Source organism: Callithrix jacchus, chromosome 6 (genome assembly GCF_049354715.1).
Source record: "Callithrix jacchus isolate 240 chromosome 6, calJac240_pri, whole genome shotgun sequence".
Lineage (NCBI taxonomy): Eukaryota > Metazoa > Chordata > Mammalia > Primates > Cebidae > Callithrix > Callithrix jacchus.
In genome coordinates this window covers 56,638,801-56,662,759 of record NC_133507.1, presented here as the reverse complement: position 1 = coordinate 56,662,759, position 23,959 = coordinate 56,638,801, and the positions used below count along the sequence as shown (strand labels likewise).

At 38.4% G+C, this 23,959-nt stretch overlaps 1 protein-coding gene across 7 annotated transcripts in view; it reads left to right on the top strand.

The window, feature by feature from the left end:
• The window catches only part of RAPGEF4 (Rap guanine nucleotide exchange factor 4), a 327,935-nt gene that overhangs the window by 105,705 nt on the left and 198,271 nt on the right, over positions 1 to 23,959 (top strand). For 2 of the 7 annotated variants that reach the window (XM_002749340.6, XM_078327386.1), the window contains exon 1: positions 23,014 to 23,153. The exons of the other annotated variants lie outside the window; for them this stretch is intronic. The gene's annotated coding sequence lies outside the window, so the exon portion shown is untranslated. Of the gene's footprint in view, positions 1 to 23,013; positions 23,154 to 23,959 lie in introns of those variants that run through there. 7 annotated transcript variants of the gene reach the window in all.

Below are 23,959 nucleotides of genomic sequence, written 5' to 3'. Positions count from 1 at the left end.
TTTTAATAGTAACAAGGTCTCACTGTGTTGCTCAGGCTGGTCTCAAACTGCCATCCTCAAGTGATCCTTCTACCTCGGTCTCCCAAAATACTGAGATCACAGGTGTGAGCCACTCTGCCCAGCCAAGGAAAATGCTTATATTCACTTGCAGAATAATAGGTCAAATATGGTGCAGTATGCGATTCTCACCAACACTTGGGAAAAAATGAAAATCTGCAACATTAAGTTAAATCCAACAAATATGAAGTGCCTACTGTGTTGGTCATGCTTCTTATGAGACCCTGAGGTGAACAATCAAGAGATACTTTAGAAAAGAACATGCCCTTAGAATACCAGAGGGCTAAACCCAAAGAGTTCCAGAAGGCTCAGGCAACTGTTCTCATTTTAGTTCCTCACACTGTTGCATATCATTTCCTACAAGAAGTGGCCTGCTGGGGGGGTCTTCCCTATGATTTCCTAAAAAATGAAACATGTTTATTTCTCTGTGGATATCATGATGTAAAAGAATACCCTCCTCAAAAATGTCTTCCCCGTTTCAACTTCAGCACATTTCATAGAAAGATCAAAGTCATGGTAATGGGCCATTACACCACGATGATCATGCAAACCAGAACACACTGGGGAATCTCCCTCTGTTATCCCTGCAATTTGTTTTAGCTCTAAAGTGATTAACAGAGAAAATGAAGTAAGATAATATTATATAAGCCAGCTTTGGATATTTGATTTATGACTAAAAGGAAAGGATCCAGAAGCAGCTTTGAGGAAATCTCATGCATGGTATAAAGTTAATATCTCAAATAAACTCAAGGGCTGTCTAAGCATGCTGGTGATGAGTTCAATTTTAGATCCCTTTACTACCTAGATATGGGTTTTAAAAACTATTATAGGATCTCTTGGTGTGGAGGAGATCCCAGAAAACTTTGTATATACATCTTCGGTAAAATTTGAAGATATTGTGTATCCAAAATATTTGCTCTGCTCTAGGCATTTAGTTTACACATGTGCAAATTTATCTAAAGTATGATCTTAAATGCACGATACACCAAACATGGTAATTGGAGAGGATGGGAGGAAACCTTGCATGAAACATGTGTTAGAGAAAACTAAAACCTATTTACTTGTACATATGTCATTCTTTACTGCGCTTATTTTTTTCTTAAGAAGTGCACATTAATTTAGCTACAGTTTCTAAGTGTGGGCCGTAAGCCATATCTTCTCCCACACATCCCCTGATCCCCATCACCAAACAGGGAACAGCTTTCTTCTAGTGTAGATCTCCATGTCCCGTCCCACAAAAGATCAGCAACACACTGAGGACCTCCATTTATATTTTTACTTTTAATGAAAAAATACATTGTGGATATTAATTATGGTGAATTAAAAGAAAGTATTCAATTCAGCTTCCTTATAAAGCCAGGTCATTGGCTTTGTTACAGGAAGGGGGTCCCGATCCAGACCCCAGGAGAGGATTCTCAGATCTCATGCAAGAAAGAATTCAAGGTGAGTCAGCAGTGGAAAGTGAAAACAAGTTTATTAAGAAAATAAAGGAATAAATGCATGGCTAGTCCATAGACAGAGCAGCCCTGAGGGCTGCTGGTTGCCCATTTTTATGATTATTTCCTTACTATATGCTAAACAAGGGGTGGATTTATGCCTCCCCTTTTTAGACTGTATAGGGTAACTTCCTGGCGTTGCCAAGGCATTTGTTAAATGTCACAGTGCTGGTGGGAGTGTAGTAGTGAGGACGACCAGAGGTCCCTCTCATCGCTATTTTGGTTTTGGTGGGTTGTGGCCAGCTCCTTTACTGCAGCCTGTTTTATCAGCAAGGTCTTTATGACCCGCATTTTGTGCCGACCTCCTACCTCATCCTGTGACTTAGAACGCCTTAACTGTCTGGCAATGCAACCCAGTAGGTTTCAGCCTCATTTTACCCAGCTCCTATTTAAGATGGAGTTGGTCTGGCTCACATACCTCTGACAGCTTTATTGTCATCTTAAGCTTTAGGGAGAAGCTATTCATATTCATTCATAGTATATTTTTTGAGTATTTAGTAGTGGCACATCATTACGCAAAGGAGATATAAAAAAATTCCTGGACATTGGGTGCACAGTGGTGACTAATTCAAAAGGTAAGTCATATGCATAAGAAAGGTGGAGTATCAACATAAAAGTTACTAACTTTAATGCTAACATTAAGAGGAACATGTATAGATCAAGAAATGAAATGATCAGTATCATATTTTCTGTTCTCTTAAGTGCTAAAAGCCTCTTTTCTCTTTAGTACTTTGTCTTGTGTTTCATCTCTAATTCAAAGCTCTTATGAAATCTTACTTCCTCCATTGAAACCTTTGAGCATGCAGAGAATTATGGTCAGAGCATCCCTGGGTCCAAATTACTCATTATATGGCTTGTCTTCCATTAAGGATCTGTGTTTGCTTGCTTTTTGTTTGTTTATGGCTCTCTATTCCTGTCAGAGCTGGTTTAGAGATTCTGTGCCAGAGTGCAGCTACTTCCAAATCTTTTAAGAAATATTTTCCTCTAGCAAGGAAAACTATTCTCTTAACCGATCATGCAATTCTGGAAGGCAAAGGAGAAGTGGGCCCTGACCCAACAGGACAGATCAGCCAGATCAACCTGGTTATCATAGCAGAGTACTGTTTCCACTTAAACATCTGCATAACCCCTTTTGTACCCACTTGGTGATCAACCCTTTGTTCTTGAGTTCTCTGTGAATTCTCTTAGTTGTTGATACTTTTACTATCTACTTCACCTGCTACAGTTAAGTGCAGTGTGGGAGTGAGCTACTCAGTAAAAGCCAAGTCTTAGAGGACTGCATGAAAAGTTCACCATTGCTGACTGTCACATTGTGAGCACCCAGTCAATATTTATTAAGGTAGTAATTGTTAGCATTTAGATTTAGATTTATTTAAGATGAATATTATACTTCTTTTATAGGAAAGCATCCAATGGAAAGCATCAAATGAAGCTGCCCTCTTCCTCCTCAGCAGGTCCTTTTTCATCGCAAGAGAAATTGTCTTGGGATGTCTTGGTAGCTCCAGGGGTCTTGGAGATCAGTCATTGCCTCTGAACTGAAGACCAGAAACAGGTCCAGAGAGCTTTCAACTGTTTCTCCAAGGCCACCAGGCTGGGCATTGGCAGAGCCTGGACCAGCCTTGGTTTCCCTCTTACCCAGAGCTGAAGCTATAGCACAATCTCTGAATGGGGCTTAAATACTAATGTGTTAAGGTAAAGCCTTGAATTGACAATATTTCCAAAACTATTTTGAGATCCTGATGAAAGTAGTGGATCCTCTCCCCAGAAAAATGCATGCTATGGTTTCGATATAGTTTGTTAGGCTCCACAGAGTCTCATGTTGAAATTTGACCCCACTGTTGGAGGTGGGGCCTTTGGAAGGTGTTGGGCTGGTGGGGGCAGATCCCTCATGAATGGCTTTGTGCCACTCCAGGAAGTGAGTGAGTTTTCACTCTTACTTACCTCAAGAACTGGTGCTTGAAGAGTCTAGCACCTCCTCCTTCCTTCTTTTTTCCTTTCCTGACAAGTAATCTCTACACATTTGGGCTCCCCTTTATCCTCCACCATGAGTGAAGTCAGCCCCTTTGCCAGAAATAGATGTTGGTGCCATGCTTCTTGTACAGTCAACAGATCCATGAGCCAACAAACCTCTTTCTTTATAAACTTCTCAGCCTCAGGTATTGCTTTATGGCAGCACAAACCGTTTGAGACAATGCACACACACATACTATTTTGGATATAATTTTGGGCATGAACTTCATGAAGCTTATCCAATGACAGCTGTCTAGGGTACATGATTCCCCCCCTTTTATGAAGTACTGATACAGATAGAATTTATAAGAAACACTGCCTATTTCTAATTATACTTGAGTAAACACTCCCATATTCTAATTACACTTGAGTAATTACAAGATTATAGAATGTGGATGGTTACTGCCGTTTCTCAAAATGGCCATTTAGGATTTAATTATTAACGAGGGAACAATTCCCCAGACATCCAAATCTACATGTTGGCTGAATAACACACACACACACACACAGACTTGAACATAAACTTAATTTAAAAAGCAGTTAAAAGACTTGAAAAGTGTGAACTTCCTACAACTACCTGATCTTCCATTGAAAAAGTATTTTTATTGTTTCTCATTCTCCCATTATATTTTCTTTCCTAGTAAACACCTGCTGTAGTGTGTATCCTTTATTCAGGACCTACTGTGTGCATTTTACTCTGGAGGCTAGAAAGTTATATAGCAAGCATATATAGATTATCTGCTATGTGTAAGATATTCTAAGAGATGTGGGAAGAGGGTTCTCAAGACACAGAATGGTCTTTTCTCTCAAGGAGATTTTGGTTCAATATGGAGGACACAGTGATATCAGTGTGCATTCAATGTCAGGTCTTTATTGAGTGCTATTCCAGCTTCAAGCTAGAGAAAGAGACAAAAATTACTTTGAGGTGAGATTCATGAAGGAGGTGAAGTCTAAACAGACTGGGCTTTGAAAATGGATTGGATTGGAAAAGGTCAAAAAGAAGGGGAAGGTATTTTAGTCTATTCCTATATAACAGTCCCAAATGTAGTGCCTTGAAGCAACAGCACCCCTTAATTTTCTCCTGTGTCTGCAATTTGGATAGGGTTGGGGGATGAGAGGGAGAACAGCTTGCTTCTGTTCCACTGGGCATCACCTGGGGTGACTCAGAGGAGGCTAGCATCACCCAAAGGCTCGCTCCTGGCACGTCTGTTGGTTGATGCCAGAGCACCTACATATGGCTGTTCCATGTGACTGCCGGGCTTCCTCCCAGCAAGAGGCTCAGTGATAAGAGCCAGTGTCCCAAGAGAACCAGGTAGGAGCTTCTTCAATTTTATGACCTGCCTTGAAAGTCATTCACTGCCACTTTCTCTTCATGGTCACAAGTGCACCCAGATGCAAGTGGAGGGAACATAGGCCTCACTTTTAACATCATCAAGTCACACTGTAGGATGAGCATGTGAGATGGGAGATATTGCTGTGGCCATTTGGGAAAACACAGTCTGCCCCCCAAACCATGGAATAAATAGGACTGAGGCTGCAGAGGTGGTACAGTGTTACAGGTATCTGGACATTCCTGTTGGGAGGAGCCTAGGAAAATGGGTGGGAGTCTAAGCTACGGAATCTGGATGTAGTCCTGCTGACACTGCTGAGGCTTTCAAGTTTTTTATGTAATCACGGCGATCATGAACTAGAATGATCTGGTTGCAGTGTGCAGGATCGTTGGAGGTGGTGTCATTAACTGGGAGTGTATTATGGTAGTCTAGTTATGTCATGATAAGGCCTTGCATAGAGTGAAAATAGAGACTGGAAAAAAGAGACTAGAAAAAAGTGGTATTGATGAAAGAGAGACATTGCCTGGAATAATACAATGTTCAAAATACTTGGATAAGAGGAATGAGGGGGAAAATAAGACCGTGATAATGTCACTGTTGTGAGCTAAGTAAAAATATAGGCTCTATCCTTAAAGAGATGGGCAGTAGTTTTCCAACAGAATCTGCCAGGGCAAGTCAAAGCATGCACACTTGGATAATTAGTGTTTCCTGAGCTCCCATAGTGAGTTCTGAACAGATAAAGGACATAATTGATTTAAGAGCATTTACAAAATTAAGATTTTCTTCAAAGTGTGATTATTTAGTTGTTTTATTTTACCTTTAGAGTAGTCCTTTGGGATATTACTACAAGCCTTGCAGTCCCTATCTACAACTTTGAAACCTAAACTGTTTCAAAAGATGAAAAGTTTTTGTGAGCTCACAAAAGCAACCTAACCTGAACAGGTACTGAATAGACATAAGGCTGTTTATAGTCTATCCATCCCTCTTAGTGTGCATATTCATGCATTTCATTGCATCCATATTATATATTTGATTTTCAGATTCTAGACCAGAATCGTAATTTTATGGATGAGAATAATGTTACTCAGAAAATTAAGTAGTTTACCCGAGGCATATACAATCTCTTATCTGTAAACACCAATCTGTAAAGGCCTTCTCTGTCAGCACCAACTGCATCTGAAAAGCTGTACACATGAATTGTTCACAGAAGTAGATCTTTTTCTGATGTCGGATTTTTTTCTGGTTGGCTATCTTATCTCTGACAGGTGCTGGTATTTTTGTGGTTAAATTGTAAATCCTTAGAAGGCAAAGACAGTGTTATTTGTTTTACATAGAATAGTTTACATAAAGAAGAAGCTGAATCTCTGCTAGTGAATCCACATTAGGCTGTATTTTACGGGTTGATCAGTATACACTGCCAGGTTAGGTCTGTTTGCTCTGTCCGTGTCCAGACTTGGGGACTTGGAGCAGGCACAGTCTCCCAAGGGCAGAAGGGCCATGGCCTTACCCTGTCCTTACTTGGAAACCTCTTTCAATGTGCTGAGCTGGACCTGTGAGACCTGTGGCAGAGGCCAGGGTTAAGCCTGTTAGGCCTCTGGTGGCTTTCAGGTGCCTCTTGGGAGAATGGGCCCTGGAAATTGAGGCACTCTGGAAATGAAGATGCACTTCCATCTTGGGCTTTTCTCCCGTGTAGGCGGGCTCTGCTTTTCAGGAGAGAAAACAACTTTAGACCTCTTGCCTCCTCTCATTGGCCTCCTTCCTTTCCTCCACACAGTGAATGTGCTGTATACTCTCGAACATGAGATTCAATTACTTTTATTGTTAGACTTGGCTCTGATTGTCTTTAATGGTCAGAAAATCATCCAGCAACTAAAAAAACACAATTAAAAAATTCAGCCACAGTGTGTCCCTGTGATTTTTGGCTGGCAATAAAGAAGAATTTCCTCACAGGATTTCTTTGAGACATTGCTCTCCAAATTTTATTTCACAAATGAAAACCTAAGGGCTCTGTTTTTGTTCATTCAGTAGCAGACATGTTGTAAGCCACTCTAAAGTGAAAGTTTCAGTTTAATGTCCTCTATGAGGTAGAAAATATTTTATAGCTGATAATCCTTACTTTCTACATACAACATCAAGCAAATATGTATATGGATGCAAAGCATGTTCAGACCCTGGTTCCAGCCCCTAAGTAAATTGACATCCTTGGGCAACTTACTATATACTGATGCAATCTATCTTCTCAATGGGAAGAAGAAAAGAAAATTTTAGGCAACATTATAGATTTTCTGATGGGAATAGTAATACAAATGATATTGACGAAAAGAAGTACTCCAGGAAGTGTCACTGGCTATAGTGACCTAGGGCATTTGCCATAGGGATCATATGGAAATGATTCAGGCCACGCTGCAGGTTCTTTGGGTTATATGGGGACAGGGTGTCCTTGAGCTTCATGGACCTATAGTATTTCTGCCTGAGCAGCAAGTGTTTCATAATATGCCATGGCTAACCACATTACAGGAGAAGTTGCCTCTTAGGCTTTCAGGGAGCCAGGAAGCAACACCTAATGAGATGCCTGACAGTTCAGGGAACAGCCCTGCATGTGTTATTTTGAATGATGCCAGCCAGTTTCAAGTGGGCAGGATTAAAATGCAAACCAAGCCCAGATATTGTTTTGTATTTAATTAATATCCGATGTTTGCCAACCAAGGGGAAGGTGATAGAGGGCAGCTAACAAATTGCTTAGAGCTGTGCTGTCACCTGGACTAAGACATCCTGACATGATATCACAGGGACAGCAGCTGGCCCTCTGTGGTACTGGGGACTGGAACTGGCAGATGGAAAGGAAATGTGAAAATACTTTTGAATCATGGCCTATTTACAAGTAGACTTTTAATAAAAAATTGTGGTTAAGATACACATAACCTGACATTTACCATTTTAACCATTTTAGTTGTACGATTCAGTAGCATTAAGTACATTCATGATGTGGCGCAACCATCACCTCTGTCTAGTTCCAGAAGTTTTTCATCACCCCATTAAGGAAACCTTGCATACATTAGCAGTCACTCCCTATTCCTCACTTCTCCAGCCCCTGGCAGCGATTCATCTGCTTTCTGTCTACAAGTAGGCTTCTCAGGACTGCACAGCAGCTCAGGGGAAGGGAAGATACTGGGGTTGGGAATTAGGATATGGGGGTCTTTTCAAATCTAGGCTCCTATCTCTGGTTTTCTCAACATCGCAAACCTTCCTCACGGCAGCAGGAAGGCACACCTGTAACTTAGGACTTCCTTTACAAATCTTTTTAAGCCACCTTATTGAGGTGTACTTTATATATCATAAACTTCATGCATTTCAAGTGTAATTCAGTGATTTTTAGTATCTTTACCAGATGGTGCAACCTCTGTCATAATCTAGTTTTAGAGCAGTTTCATCCTTCCAATCAGACCTCTCATGCCTATTTATAGTTAATCCTGTCCTGCCCTCAGTCCCAAGCAACCACTGACCTACTTTCAGTCTCTATAATTTAGCCTTTTCTTGACATTTCATAGAAATGAAATCATGTGACATGTGGTCTCTGTATCTAGCTCCTTTCCCTGAGCATAAGGTTTTGGGGATTCATCTATGATGGAGCATGTGTCAGAAGTTCTTTTTGAAAATTGCTGAATAGTATTCCATTGATTGGATATGCCACATTTTATCTGTTCACCTGCAAACATTTTTAAAGAAGTTTCTAGTCTGTAATATCTAGGGGCTTGGGTCAATTAGATGACCTCTAAGATCCTCCCTCTTCCAGATTCTGGCCAAAAAAAGGTCCCAGTGGCAGATCTGAGTTTTTAGATCATATATGTACTCAACAGATATTTGTTGAATAGCCCTCATGGTGTACCATACTCTGTGCTAGACACAGAGAATATGGTCCTGCATTGTTGGGATTTCTGCTCTACCATAAGAGACAGAGCCCTTCTCACACCAGGCACAGCCCAGCCCCTATGCTGGTGGATCACAGAGGCAGACACATTCTGATGGGGCTGGTGTTTGGTCACAGGCAGCTTCTTCAATTCGCTCCCTGCCCTCACCCAACTGACTACACCACTCCATAGATGCTATGTGCTCCTCCCAGGCACTGCCATTACGTCATGAGTTTCCAGCATGTGATTTTGGAATTGCCTGTTTGCATCTATCTCCTTCCTCTGGAATGTGAGCAACTTGAGGATGGAATGGAGCTTAGTACAATGCCTGGCATGTAGAAGGTGCCCAGTGGTTGTTTGATGAATTAACGGATGATTGAATTTCATTCTGGCAAGAATCAGGAGCAAATATAAGAATTAGGGACATACAGGCCTCTTCTGGTCTCTTGGGCTCTAGAGACAGTGTTCTTCCTTCTCTGGTTCCAGAATTAGCAGTTTCAGGGTTGCCCCTTCAGGCATGGGTACAGAAGAGAAATACAGCAGTCTGGGCTGGGCACGGTGGCTCACACCTGTAATCCTAGCACTTTAGAAGGCCAAGGCAGGAAGATCACAAGGTCAAGAGATTGAGACCATCCTGGCCAACATGGTGAAACTCTGTCTCTACTAAAAATATAAAAATTAGCTGGGTGTGGTGGTGCACGCCTGTAATGCCAGCTACTCGGGAGGCTGAGGCAGGAGAATGGCTTGAACCCAGGAGGCAGAGGTTGCAGTGAGCCAAGATCGCACCACTGCATTCGAGCATGGCAACAGAATGAGACTCTGTCTCAAAAAATAAATAAATAAATAAAGGGAAAATAACAGCAGTCTGAAGTTCTCACTGCTTCTTGGAACACAAGCTTGATACAGACTTCTTAACACTGTCACAATATCTTAATAGTGCTCCTAGGGTCACCCTGAGGGCAGACTATTTAGGGAAACAATATGAAAATGGTCTTGTGTGGTAGGGTGACTGTACCCAGATGCCAAAGGTGGTGACTTAGCGTGGCTTCCCCAGCCTTTGCTCAGGCCCCTCCCTGTTCCGTTCTGCCACTGCCTAGCTTATGCTCTCAGCCTCCTCCTTGGTTGCTGCCCTGGGACATCTTGCCTGACCAGAAAGCCAGGACTGAAGGGGACAGAATGCATCGTATGTGTGCCTGTGGACGCTGCACTAAAGGTGGAAGTGAGAAGACCTGGGAGGCTGAACCAAGCAAGGTGCTTCATTTGGGGAAGAAAGTAAGTGGTTCTTTGAAGGCTGTGTTGTTGGCCAATACTGGTGGCTGGGGTCTAATCAGAGTCCCATTACCTTACTGGGACAAAATATTTAAAAGGGCAGGGACATAGTTTAGTTTCAGAGATTATGTGAAACTTTTAAGAGACTATGATTATTTTGAAGGTTATGTTATTCTGTAGGTGTGATCTACTTTCATAGGATGATGTGTTAGCCTTGACCATCTCGGGACAACTGGTGGTCGTTCTCATTCTCTGGGCGTGTTTATTTTCATGGCTATTGATTGGGACCCATGGATGTGGTCCATCATACACATTTATTTCATAAGTGGTGGTCATCATACTATGTTGACATTCTCCTGGGGATCTCCACATCCCCCCACCCCTTACAGAAAGACTCTTCATCTCTGGGGTGGGCAGTTTGCTGGGTCCCTTTTCATAATGGTATACAAAGATTGAGAGTCTGGTTGGAGAGAAACTACCTTGGGTTTTAGTTGATTCTGTTATTGATTAGCATCTTTACCATTTACAATGTATTCATGCTTGGGACGTCCCAGACACATTCTATAAATTCTAAACTCACGAACAGGGCGCTTCTCCCTGAGCCAGTGATTAATGATAGTGCAGTGACACCTGGTTCTAATCTTGTGAATCAAAAAAAGGCAGGGTATACATTTTTCCCCCACGTCTTGAAGCTTTGCCTTTTAATTCACACTAGATCCCTTCTGTTGAGCTGATAGTTTCATTTTTAGTATAGAAATCAAGTTTAATTAAAACTTACTTGCTATTTAAAATGATAATTTGTTTGGTTTAGCCTTCTTAATCACCTTGAATAAATTGCCTATAGAGGCTCACATAATTCGTTTGTTTGTTTAAAGTATTACTGTGTCATCTGCATATTTTGAAAGATACCACTTTAATGAAACACTGGGGTAGAGTCAGGGCAAATGCTAAGGAGACGGTCTTTGCTAACGGGATGGTCTTTCCATCTTAGTTTGTTTGTTCAGCTGGAAGATTTTTATCATCTTACAGAGTTTTCACAAAAGATCAAAGTTTTATAAAGCTTCAGTGTTGGTAAATAATTAGCAAGGAAGTGTCTGGGGGAGGGGTGGGAATATAGCATGTGTGAGCAGCCTTTGAGACCAGCAAGGGGCCTGCCTCCTCAACACCCACTTCAGCTTCTTGTGAGGAATGCAGGTACCACGATACCTTCCAGCAAACTCAAGGGTGTATGTAATTGAATCATATTTCTAATGCATCAGAGGAGCTTACAATAAGTTAGAAGGCTGAATTAGTGGAAAAAAATATGATGTTGGCTAAAGGTGACCATTTTATAATTCTGAGAGTATTATAGCCATTAATCAGTAGTATTAAATAGCCATCTATAGCAGAGAGCTTTAGAAAACTTATATTGATAAATAGGTAAGAATAATGACTGTTCTCTGGGAGCTTTTTCTTTCTTTCCGTTCTTTCTTTCTTTCTTTCTTTTTTTCTTTCTTTCTTTCTTTTCTTTTCTTTCTTTTCTTTCTTTCCTTTCTTTCTTTCTTTCTTACCAGCAGAGAGGTATGAGGGATTTCTTTGTGGTCTGGACAAGTTTGTCAGACAATTTGATTCAGTCAGTCTCTGATTTATTGATTTTATGTAATTCCAGAGCCTAATCATTGATTTACCGCCTAAACCTTAGAAACTGATTTATAGTTCTCACTATAAAAAACAGTATGATAGAACATAATAGAACAATCGCATTAGTTTAAATATCTCCAGCTTTCCTATTGCCTATAAACAAAATGTGGAAAACATTCTAATAGGAGCCCTTCATTAGTGTTAGTTACATGCTAAAACATCTCTAAATGATGTGGCCAGAAGGCATATCTCAAATAGGGAAAATTCTCTCTTTTATACTCAGGAATTGTTTGTAGAGAAAGTGTATATTTTATGGAATGTCAGTAATGAAAGTAAAAGAATAACAGAGCCAGTTTTTGATGTTTGCACTGCAATTTGGGCAGTATGATATTGGCAGGAAGATTGCTCTCTTCAGTGCCTGTTGAGCCTGCATCCTAATGTACTGTCTTTGTACCTGAAGGCAGAGCCACTGGTCCAACATAAATAGGAGATGCCCTTTTCTGTGTTTTCTCAGTCATAATGGAAGAGACACTATCTTGATGCTCAGGAGACCTGCTTAGACCACTAAGATCACTTAGTGACTGTGTGCCCTTGGGCAAGTTGCTTCACTTCTCTGGACCCCAGTTTCCTTACCTGAAATTTGCTTGTCTGTAGATGAAGTAGACATTGTCTAAGGTCATTCTTACTAAAATGCTGTGCTTCCAGTGGTGATGGGATTGTCCTTGATCCATGTGCCTCTCTACTGGTGTCTATGGATCCAGACATAGGAGTTGGGGAAACCAGTTCCTGGAGTCACGGTGCAGTCAGAAGGCATGAATTAGAGCTAAGGAGATGGGCCCACAGGGAAATCAAGCTCTTTGCCCTCTTCATGCTCTCAGTTTTGATGAGCCTGTGTAACTAAGGATACACTGACCTTTTAATTTGACCTGACCCATGTTTTCTTCTCTCTATTTCCTACTTGGAGTGGAGGGCATGGGGATGCTGAGAAGAATCTTAAAGGGAAAAGCATTTTTAATATGATCTTGATGTAAAATAAAACTTTACCTTTGTTTCAAGGAAACAAAGGAAGAATTCTTTTCATCTTATTTGACTCAGAAAAAAATTGTGACTTTTAAATGTTGATTTTTTTTTTTTTTTGAGACAGAGTTTCGCTTTTGTTACCCAGGATGGAGTGCAATGGCGTGATCTCGGCTCACCGCAACCTCCGCCTCCTGGGTTCAGGCAATTCTCCTGCCTCAGCCTCCTGTTAAATGTTGATTTTTTTTTTGCTTTAGTTAGGTTTTAAATTTTTTTTATTAAAAATTTAAAAATATTGATAAATATTATTTAAAATTCAAACAATATACAAAAGATAGAAAGTTAAGAAAAATTTTTCTCACACCCACTAGCCAGAACTGTCTACTATTACCTCTTTTATCTGTGTACTTCCAGACAGTTTTCTATGGACACATCAATGTAATTATTATATATGCACTTCTTTTGTTGCTTTAAAAATTGAATTATTTGGATCTTCTCTCTTTTTTCCTTATTAGTCTAGCTAGCAGTCTATCTATCTTATTCATTCTTTCAAAGAACCAAGTTCTGGTTTCAGTGATCATTTGTATGGTTTTTTGCGTCTCTGTTTCATTCAGTTCAGCTCTGATTTTGGTTATTTCTTGTCTTCTGCTAGCTTTGAGGTTGGTTTACTCTTGCTTTTCTAGTTCTTTAAGGTGTGGTGTTAGGTTGCTAATTGGAGATCTTTCTAACTTTTTGTTTTGAGTGTTTGGCACTATAAACTTTCCTCCTAACACAGCTTTAGCTGTGTCCTAGAGATTTTGGTATGTTGTATCTTTGTTCTCAATAATGTCAAAGAGTTTCTTGATTTCTGCTTTAATTTCATTGTTTACTCAAAACTCACTCAGAAGCAGGTTAATTTCCATGTAATTGTATGGTTAAGTGATCTTCTTGGTATTGATTTCTGTTGTTATTGCACTGTGGTCTAAGAGTGTGGTTAGTATGTTTTTTTTTTTTTTGAGTTTGCTGAGAATTGTTTTAAGGCCAATTGTGTGGTCAGTTTCAGAGTATATGCCAAGTGCAGATGAGAAGAAAGTATGTTCTCTTGTTTTGGGGTGGAGAGTTCTGCAGCTGTCTGTTAGGTCTGTTTGGTCAGTACTGAGTGACTATAAACACACATGCACATGTATGTTCATTACAGCCCTATTCACAATAGCAAAGACATTGAATCAACTTAAATGCCTATCAATGATAGACTGAAAAAAGAAAATGTGGTACATATGCACCATGGATACCACAAAGACATAAAAAAGAATGAGATCGTGTTCTTTGCAGCAACATGGGAGTTGGAGGTCATTATCCTAAGTGAACTAACACAGGAACAGAAAACCAAACACTGCGTGTTCTCACTTATAAGTGGGAGGTAAACATGAGAACACACAGACACAAAGAAAGGAACAATAAACATCAGGGCCTACTTAAAGGTGTAGGGTAGGAGGGTGGCAAGAACATAAAGATTTAAAAAGTACCTGTCGGGTACCATGCTTATTACCTGAGTGATGAAAAAATATATACATCAAACTCCCAAGACATGCAATTTATCTACAGAACAAACTTGCACATGTACCCCTGAAACTAAAAGTTTTTGAAAGTTGAATTATGCTGTAAATATGATTATGCAAACTGATTTTTTTACTTCAGTGTCTTTCATGGATATTTTGCCATGAATACTTACAGATCACAACAAGGTATATGCTCATTAAAAATAATGGCTGGATATGTTTGTATAAGTGTAGAGAGATATTAGATCATATATGAAAGCAGTAATTGCAGACAGTGTCACCACGTTGTAGCACACTTCATCTTTCTATTTTAGGAATGTCAGTGAGGACTGGTCACATTCTAGGCATCCCAGTGTTACTTCCCCTGAATGTTTTCATAACATGAGCCCCAGAGTGAAGGTAACCTTCCTTATTCCTTAAGGGTACGTTTTTAAGGCTCCTTTAGCTATTTTGATGAATTGTTAATTTTGAGGAATTGTGAATAAATTGATGCAATATGTAACCCATCTCAGATTTTATATTAGGCTTCTTTAACTTTACTTAACACTTATGTAGTGCTTACTTGTATCAGGTAGTTTTAAACACATATTGAATTTACACTCATTTAATACTTCTAACAACTATATGAGAAGTATTATATACTATTGTTATCCTGTCTCAACTTCCTTGTGATTCTTCTATATAAACAATCGTGTCATCTGCAAATAATGGGAATCTTACTTCTTACTTCTTTCTTTCTGATCTTTATGCCTTTTACTTATTTTTTCTGCCTTATCGCACTGGCAAGGACCACCAGTACAAGGGTGAATAGAAGTGGTAATAATAGACCTCATTTCCTTGTCATTGATCTTAGGGGAAACTCTTTCAATATTTCATAATTAAATATTATATTTAACTATATATTCAAGAAATATCTTTTTATTTTTAATTTGATGAGAGGTTTTAAAAACCCATGCATTGCTATTAAATGTTGTCGAATGCTGTTTCTGAACGTATTAGTAAGATCTACATGATTGTTCTCTTTTATTCTAGTGATATGGTGCATTACATTGGCTGATTTCTAAATGTTAAAATAGTGTTACATTCCTGAAATAAACCCTACTTGTCATGTAAAAACTCTATTATGTAAAAAGAATGATTGTCCTTTTTATTTATATATATTACTAGCTTTGATTTGCCAATAGTTGTTAAGGATGTTTGTGTCTATGTTCATAGATAATAACCTGTAATTTTTTTCTTATAGTATTTTTGTGAGATTTTGATATCAGGATTATGCTAGTTTCATAAAATGAGCTGGGAATTGTTTCATCCTCCTTCATTTTCTGAAGAACTCATGTAGGATTGATATTACTTTTATCCTAAATGTTTGATAGAATATCACGAAACCATTTGTACTGGAGTTTTCTTTATGAGGATTTTGATAATACTTTCAATTGCCTTTTTTTTTTTTTTGAGACAGAGTCTTGCTCTGTTGCCCAGGCTGGAATGCAGTGGCATGATCTTGGCTCACTGCAACCTCCACCTCCCAGGTTCAACTGATCCTCCTGTCTCAGCCTCCCAAGGAGCTGGGATTACAGGTGTGTGCCACCACGCCAGGTTTATTTTTTTATTTTTAGTAGAGACAGGGTTTCACCATGCTGGCCAGGCTTGTCTCAAACTCCTGACCTCGTGATGTACCCGCCTTGGCCTCCCAAAGTGCTGGGATTACAGGTGTGACCCACTGTTCCCGGCCAATTGCTTTAATAGATATGGTGCTATTAAAGATTTTTAATGTCATCTCATGTCAATTTTGGTAAATTGTATTCTTGAAGGAACTTGTCTGTTTTATATAAGTTTTCAAATTTATTGACATAGACTTGTTTATTATAGTTACTTATCTTTTCAGTGTGTCAGGATTTGCAGTCATATCTCCTTTTCAAAGAACCAACTTTTGGTTTTTTAAAAAATTTTCTGTTGGTTTTCTGTGTTCCGTTTCATTGATTTCTGACTTAAAAAAATCCTTCCTTCTATTTACTTTCAGTTTGTTCTTTTTTTCTACCTTCTAAAGATAAAAACTTGGGTCATTGCTTTCGTACCTTTCTTCTTTTCTACTAGAAGTATTTAAAGCTGTAAATTTACTCTAAGCATTGCTTGGTTTCCCACAAATTGTGATATGTTGCATTTTTATTATCATTCAGTTCAAAATATTGTGTACTTCCCCTATGATTTCTTCTTTGGCCCATGGGTTCTTTAGAACTGTGTTGTTACTTTCCAAATATTTTGATTTTCCTACATATCTTGTTGGTATTGATTTTTAGTTTAATTAAATTGTGATCAGAAACATATTTTTTAGGATGTCAGTCTTTTGAAATTTGTTTAGACTTATTTATAGCACACTAGAATTTTCACTTTGTACCTTTTAACAACTTAGATTCCTCTGCTGAGATTTCTTTGTATTTACCAAGGTATTCCTATCTTGGTAAATCCATCATGCACACTTGAAAAGAATGTGCGTTGTACCACTATTGGGTGTAGTATTTTTAAAATGTCAATTAGGTCAATGTAGTTGGTAGTGATGTTCAGGTCTTATATGTCCCCACTGATTGTTTTTGTCTTATTCTAACAATTATTGAGAGAACAGTATTAGAATCTCCAATATGATTGTAGATTTTCTTTTTCCTCAATAATTTTTTACAATTTTTTGCTGTATAACATTTTGTTAAGAGGCACATATGCATTTATTATTTTATTTATTTTAGATGAATTACCATTTTATCATTATAAAATGCCTCTCTTTGGTGATACTTTATTGCCTTTAAATCTAATTCATAGGATATTAATATAGCTATTGTGGCTTTCTTATGCTTTCTCTTTTCAAGGTATCTATTTTTCCATGCTTTTATTTTCAAACTATCTGTTTCTTTGTATATAAAAGATATAGAGAACCTATAGATGAATTTTGCTTTTTTAAAATCCATCCTGCAAATTTCTGTTTTTAATTGGAGTGTTTAGTCCATTTACATTTAATGTAATTATTTCTATGATTGGATTTAGGTTTACCATTTTGCTATTTTTTGTTGTTCCATCTGCCTTTTTATTCATCTGTCTTCCTTTCTTGCCTTATTTTGAATTAATTAGATTTTTAAAATAGAATTCTACATTAGTTTGGTTCCCTAGGAAGCAGATACCAAGATTGAGTTTTAAGTTCAAGAGCTTTACTGGGTGCAATGCCAACAAAAAATAAAGAGGAGAAAGAGAGAGAGAGTTTGTTACCCCTGAAAGGGGCAGAAGGAAGGAGGATGAAAGAGAAAGAGCCTCAGATTGTGGTGCAGTTTGCAGAATGTCTCTGCAAGCCTGATGGAGAGTGTTGATGCAAAAATTGCTTGTGAACAAGTTTTGCATTGGGCAGAAATGACGGCCCTCCCTACCGTGCTTATCATTGACTAACTTTAAACAATATAGCTTTGATTCACTCACAATAGATCTAAAAATTACTGCAGTTGGATGCTGTCAGCTAGCTGCACTCATCACAGCTGATTGGCAAGTTTCTTCTAGAAGGGAGAGCCTTCTAGAAGAATATCTTTTACTTCTAGAAGTAGGCACCTTCATGGCTGCCATAAATTCCATTTTAATTTTTGCATTGGCTTTTCAATCGTTTCTCTTGCATTAATTTTTAATGGTTGCTCTGGGGATTGCCACATATATTAACTGTTCACATTCCATTTGGAATTCATATTGTACTGTTTCATGTAAAATACTGAACTTGAAAATGGTATAATTCCATTTACTGCCCCCCCAATCCTTTATGTTATTGATGATATTATACCTATCTATGTTATAACCTCCAAAATACAGTGTTAGAATTTTTTATTTCAATGGTTATACATAATACACATAAAATTTTAAAGTAATATTTGTGCAGTGTCTGTTTTTCATATTTCCCCACATATTTACCATTTGCAGTGATCTTCTTTCCTTCCTATAGATCTGGCTAACCACTTGGTGACTTTTAACTTCATCCTGGAGAGCTTTCTTCAATGTTTCAAGTAATGCAGGTCTGCTGGAGATTAAGTATCTTAGGTTTTGTTTTTCTGAAAATGCCTTCATTTGGCCTCCAATGTTGAAGAATATTTTGTTGAATATAGAATTCTAGCTTGACAAATAAAATTCTAGCTTGGCAAGTGTTGTTTTCCTGTTGGTATTTAAACAATGTCATTGCATTATCTTTTATTCTCTGTGAATTCTGAAGGAAATTTACTACTAATATAGTTTTCTCCTGTAGGTAATATGCCAGTTTTCCCCAGGTTGCTTTTAAGCTTCTCTCTTTGTCTTTGAAATTTAATAGCATGAATATGATGTGCCTTGGCATGGGTTTTTGTTTTGTTTTTTATTTATCTGGTTTGGGGTTTGCTGAGAATCTTGAATTTTTAAGTTTATACCTTTTTTGCCAAATTTTGGAAATTTAGGGTTATTATTTCTTTAAATATGTTTTCTGTCTATTCTCTCTCTTCTTGTGCTTCTGGAATTCCGGTTATACATATGCTATTATATCCCATTGATCCCTAAGGCCTTCTTCATTAAAAAGAGTTTTCTCAACCGGGCGCAGTGGCTCAAGCCTGTAATCCCAGCACTTTTGGAGGCCGAGGCGGGTGGATCACGAGGTCAAGAGATCGAGACCATCCTGGTCAACATGGTGAAATCCCGTCTCTACTAAAAATACAAAAAATTAGCTGGGCATGGTGGCACACGCCTGTAATCCCAGCTACTCGGGAGGCTGAGGCAGGAGAATTGCCTGAACCCAGGAGGCGGAGGTTGCGGTGAGCCGAGATCGCACCATTGCACTCCAGCCTGGGTAACAAGAGTGAAACTCTGTCTCAAAAAAAAAAAAAAAAAAGAGTTTTCTCTGTTCTTCAGATTCATTAATTCCTATTGTTCTATCCTCAAGTTCACTGACACATTTTATTATTATTTTTCCAATCTGTTGTTGTGTCCATTCAGTGAATTTTTTTGATATTGTATTTTTTAGTTCTAGAATTTTCACTTGGAACTTTTTAAACACTAATATTTCTCTGCTGAGATTTCTTTTATGCCCTTGAGAATTTAGTTATAATAGCTGCTTTAAAGTCCTTGTCTGTTAATTCCACTATCTGAATTATCTCAGAGTTGGTCTCTTTCGGTTGGTTTCTTTTGTGGATTATATTTTTTGTGTGTCTTTGAATGTGTAGTAATATTGGAAAGTACTCTGGACATTGTGAGTGATACATTACAGAGATTTTGAGTACTGTCATGTGCCTTTATAGAGTATTGACTTTATGTTTTTGCAGGCAGTTAACTAGGCAAAACTCAAATTCCAATTTTGTCTTCCCTGAGACAGTAGCAGACATCTCTGTTCAGTTCTTTCTTAACTGGGCAGCTCGTGGTCTGCTTCACATGTGTATAGTATTGGGATCAGTCAGAGATTTGGTCAGATCTCATGTAGTGAATCTGGGGCTTTCCCTCTGTGGGTGTCTTCTCTCTGGGATTTCCTCTTTGTTTTCCAGCTGCTGTCATCTTCCTGAACTCTGTCCTCTGGTTCCTCAACCAGGAAGACTACAGGCTTTTATCTGACTCTGGCCACACTGTGAAACTGACAGGGGCTTGCCCTTAGATGAAAAGTTAAAAAAAGTTGGATAATTTATCAAATGCCCTTCTTCTAAGTGTCAGTCCCCCACCCCCTACCTTTAGTTTCTGCCTGCTCTGTCACTCTCCAGTGCCTTCAGATAATTTTCTTATTGTTTTTAAATATTTTATCCAGGACTTATAATTGTTGTCTGTGGGAGAGCTGGTCTGATATGAATTACTTTCATGACAAGAAGCAGAACTCTATTATCCAACTTTACAGGTGAATTTAAAATACATGCACACACACAGAGGCTAAGTACTTTATCCAAGGTCATATAGCTGGTAAATGGCAGAGCCATGATTTGAACAGAGGCAAATTCAAGTCTTAGGATTTCTTCCAAGGGGAGGTTTCAATGGTGTGAATTTTCAGGATAATGGAAGGAAGTCTAGGAAATATTCTGAAACTTATGGGGCCTTATGGTGTCAATTCCTTACATACCGGACTCATCCCAAGACCTCATTATTCAGTGGATATTTCATATGTCTTTGGGTGTGTACATTATTTGAGACACAAGTTTATACACAAGGTGTATTCAACGATCATGATGCTCTTGGTTAACTGCAAAGTAGATCTTTAGTAATGAAAAATCCCATATTTTCAGAGTCCTGTGATGTTGGCTTGGGCTGTCTTACTTAGAAACTTGTGAAATAGGCCAGGTGCTGTGGTTCACGCCCGTAATTCCAGCCCTTTGGGAGGCTGAGGCAGGAGGATCACTTGAGCCCAGAAGTTTGAGACAACCTGAGAAACATGTCAAAACCCCATATGTACAAAAAGTACAAAAATTAGCTGGGTGTGGTGGCGTGTACTTGGGAGGCTGAGGCGGGATGATCACTTGAGCCCTGGAGTCTGAGGGTATAGTGAGCCGTAATCTCATGGCAGCACTCCAGCCTGGGTGATAGAGCAAGACCCTGTCTCAAAAGAAAAAAAAAAGGAAGGAAACTGGTGAAGTTTATTGGGTGATTCTTTTAGTGATTAAAATAAAAAGAACTTTTAGAGGAAGGTACTATCTACAGTAATGTAATGAACTTATATGAGTTATTTGTTGAAAACACTCAGAACCACGGTTATGGAATAAATGGTAAACTTTTAAAAATGTACTAGCTGACGTGAGTCATAGACTTTCAAAGCCTAACAATAGGACCAGGCTTGAGCAATTCTTGTTTTTGAGTTTCTGCTCCTTCTTGACTGTTTCCCTTTTTCTCCTCTAGCCCAAGTCAGTTTAAATTAACATTCATCAAATGATTAATTTCATCTTATTCCTCTTACCCCTTGGTTTTATCTTTATGATGTATTTTCAAAGTCTGTCTTGCTCTTATTGATTTTGTCATAGTTGATAAGCTGATTTGTAGAGTAGTGAAATCTTGTTCATGTATGGTACTTTCAAACTAAAGCAGAAGGCTCCTGGGATTCTCTCGGCATCCCAAACCAGTGCTTGGATGCCATACTCCAGTGACTGGCCCATAAAGAGCAGGGACTCAATACTTGATTGATTGATGGTTCTGAATGCCAGCCAGTCAGTTCTGGGAAGGTGGGCTTATCTTCCCAGTGAAATAAAACTGAGTCATTGAAGGCCATGATAAAGATTTTGGCTTTCATCCTAACAGTAATGGGAAGCTATGCAGAGTTTTAAGCAGCCAAGTGACAAGCCAGTTTTAAATTTTTAAAATAATTTCTCTGGATGTTTGTGGAGTAGTTCAGTATAACCAAGTTATAGAGCATAGAAATCAATATATGTTTTTAAAGTTTACCCAAGGGATATAATCTAAAAAGAACTGATATCCTAGATAGTCTCTAACCAGTCCTCTCAAGTTATTTCACCTGTCTGAAATTTTGAAAAACGCTGAGAAGCATAAAGTTTGAGATTGCCTTTTTCTGTTTTTTGGGGAATGAGGTTGGGGAAGAACCTGAAATGTGAGTATTTTGCATTTCTGATGAGACATTTTATTTTATAATGAAAAATTGAAGAAATGCAGATGTCAAGGATTAGGGAAAGGAATATTAAAGGCTATTAAAAATGACAAGTCTGTATTTTATGCCTCCATGAGAATGGGTATGTTACAATTTGTTAATTTTAAAAAGCAAAATTTTAAATGCAATAACATGTTTCAAACTATGAAGGCAATCATGTATTCCCTTAACAAAATACACAAAAATAGAGATGAAACTTGTTATGCTTTGTTATCCACCAAATTCTGTTGCTTAACAGCTGTTTAAAAGTTTTGCTACATAAAACGAAAAAATAAACCTAATATTATTTCAGTAGTCATTGTAAATCAGTGTTTAAAAAGCATTGAGATGGTGCTAAGACAGCAGCGTTTTCCAAGAGATTAAAAACTTTCATATGAAAATATACTCTGATGTATTTTCCCTGCCCAAACATTTGTGGAGGTTGAGAAAATTTTAAACATGTTTTAAAGCCAATAATTGACAGCGCCTCAATTCAACACAGCCTTTAGCTCCTGCTTCAGCTGCTGTTTGTTGATAGCAAGTTGCAACAAGGTTAATAATGATTTGTTTGACGGATTTCCCCCAATTTTTATAGCATTTTATGCTTCTTGTATGTAACTTGCTAAGTCATAGCACTCATATACCTCATTAAAATAAACATTTAAGCATGCATATATAAAACAAATATTGGTGGAAAAAGGAAGAGATTTCTCAGAGTCCCCTGAAGATAAACTGCACCCTGGGCAGTAAGTGAAGTATCAAGTTGCTCTGTTTTTATAAATAGTGTTGATTCTGAATTCTGGGCTGAAAAACTGGTAAATGACAGCTCTCTCTAGTATTTCCTGAGGCCATCACTGTTTTTCGAGCATAAATCATAAATGTACCTTTGAACTAAGACAGTCTCGCTGGACCTATCCTTTTGCGACTCTGACTTCCAGTCTCAATGGAATATTGAAGAGGAGGCTCGGTAGAATAAACAGTGGAATCCTTGTCCGGGAATGACTGCCTGGCAATTGTTTCATGGAAAACAGGGAGGGGTGGGGGACAACAACCCTGCTCTGTTCACTGGCTCTTTAATTTAGATTACCAATGATAAAGCCGGGGCTACGGCTAAAGAAAGGTAGGATGCATACGCAGAAACATTAGTGCTAATATGCTGCAGAAAAGCCAAGATAAATCAGTCCAGCTCTCATGCATCACTAAGGGAGAAGCTGATTGCAACTTGACCATGTGCCTGAGTAGTCCCATCAGTGAGAAGAGGAGAACATGAATGTACCCCTAGGGCTCCTGCCGTGGTGGACCTGGGAGAAGTGTCTGGTGTAAGTTTCAGCTTGTTTTATCCATGTATTTAGCAGTGTGTTCACATATACAGGAAGCTTGTTTCTCTTCTCTCTGTTTTCAGGGAAGCCTCAGGCATGTTTATTTACAGTAGTAGACTTCATTTTGTATAAATGTAATATCAACCTAATAAAGTTCTTAGCAGAGAACAGTTTAGCCCAATGTTTATCCAGGAGAGAAATATAAAAAAAGTAATGGTTGTCATAACTGTCTGCAGGAAGCCTGTGGGTGAGTTGTTGCTGTTGTTGTTTGGTTTTGTTTTACGGGGAAGTGAAGGGTTAGAGGAGTAGATTTTAAATAAAAAACTCAGTTATTTTGCCATCATTTTTTTAAAAAAGAACATATTTGTCACCCAGCATTTCACTCCTCCTGTGGTCTTTTGTTTTGAAAAACTGTGTTTAAATATGTAAAGCCAGCCTGCTAGAAATGCATTCTATTTTATGACTGGGATGTTTGTATTGTTTCATATCTGTTATTAGACAAAATAATCATAAAGGGTGTTTTCTATGGACCTTTTTATATTCCAAAATTAAGTACAGATGGTAATTTTCAGCAGTTTTAAAAATTTGTCAATTATTTAATTTAGCATCACTTAAGCATCTGCACAAGGAGAAAGCTGAGACGGTACAGAAACTGAATGAGCATTGATTGCTAGTCTGAATTGCATCTTTAAAGTTTTTGCCTCAAATCTCTGATTTCACAGTTTATTTTTACCAAATTAGATTATCATATTTCACTATCGAGACTATGAATGGGTGGAACTCTCTGAGATATCCTACATTTTCTG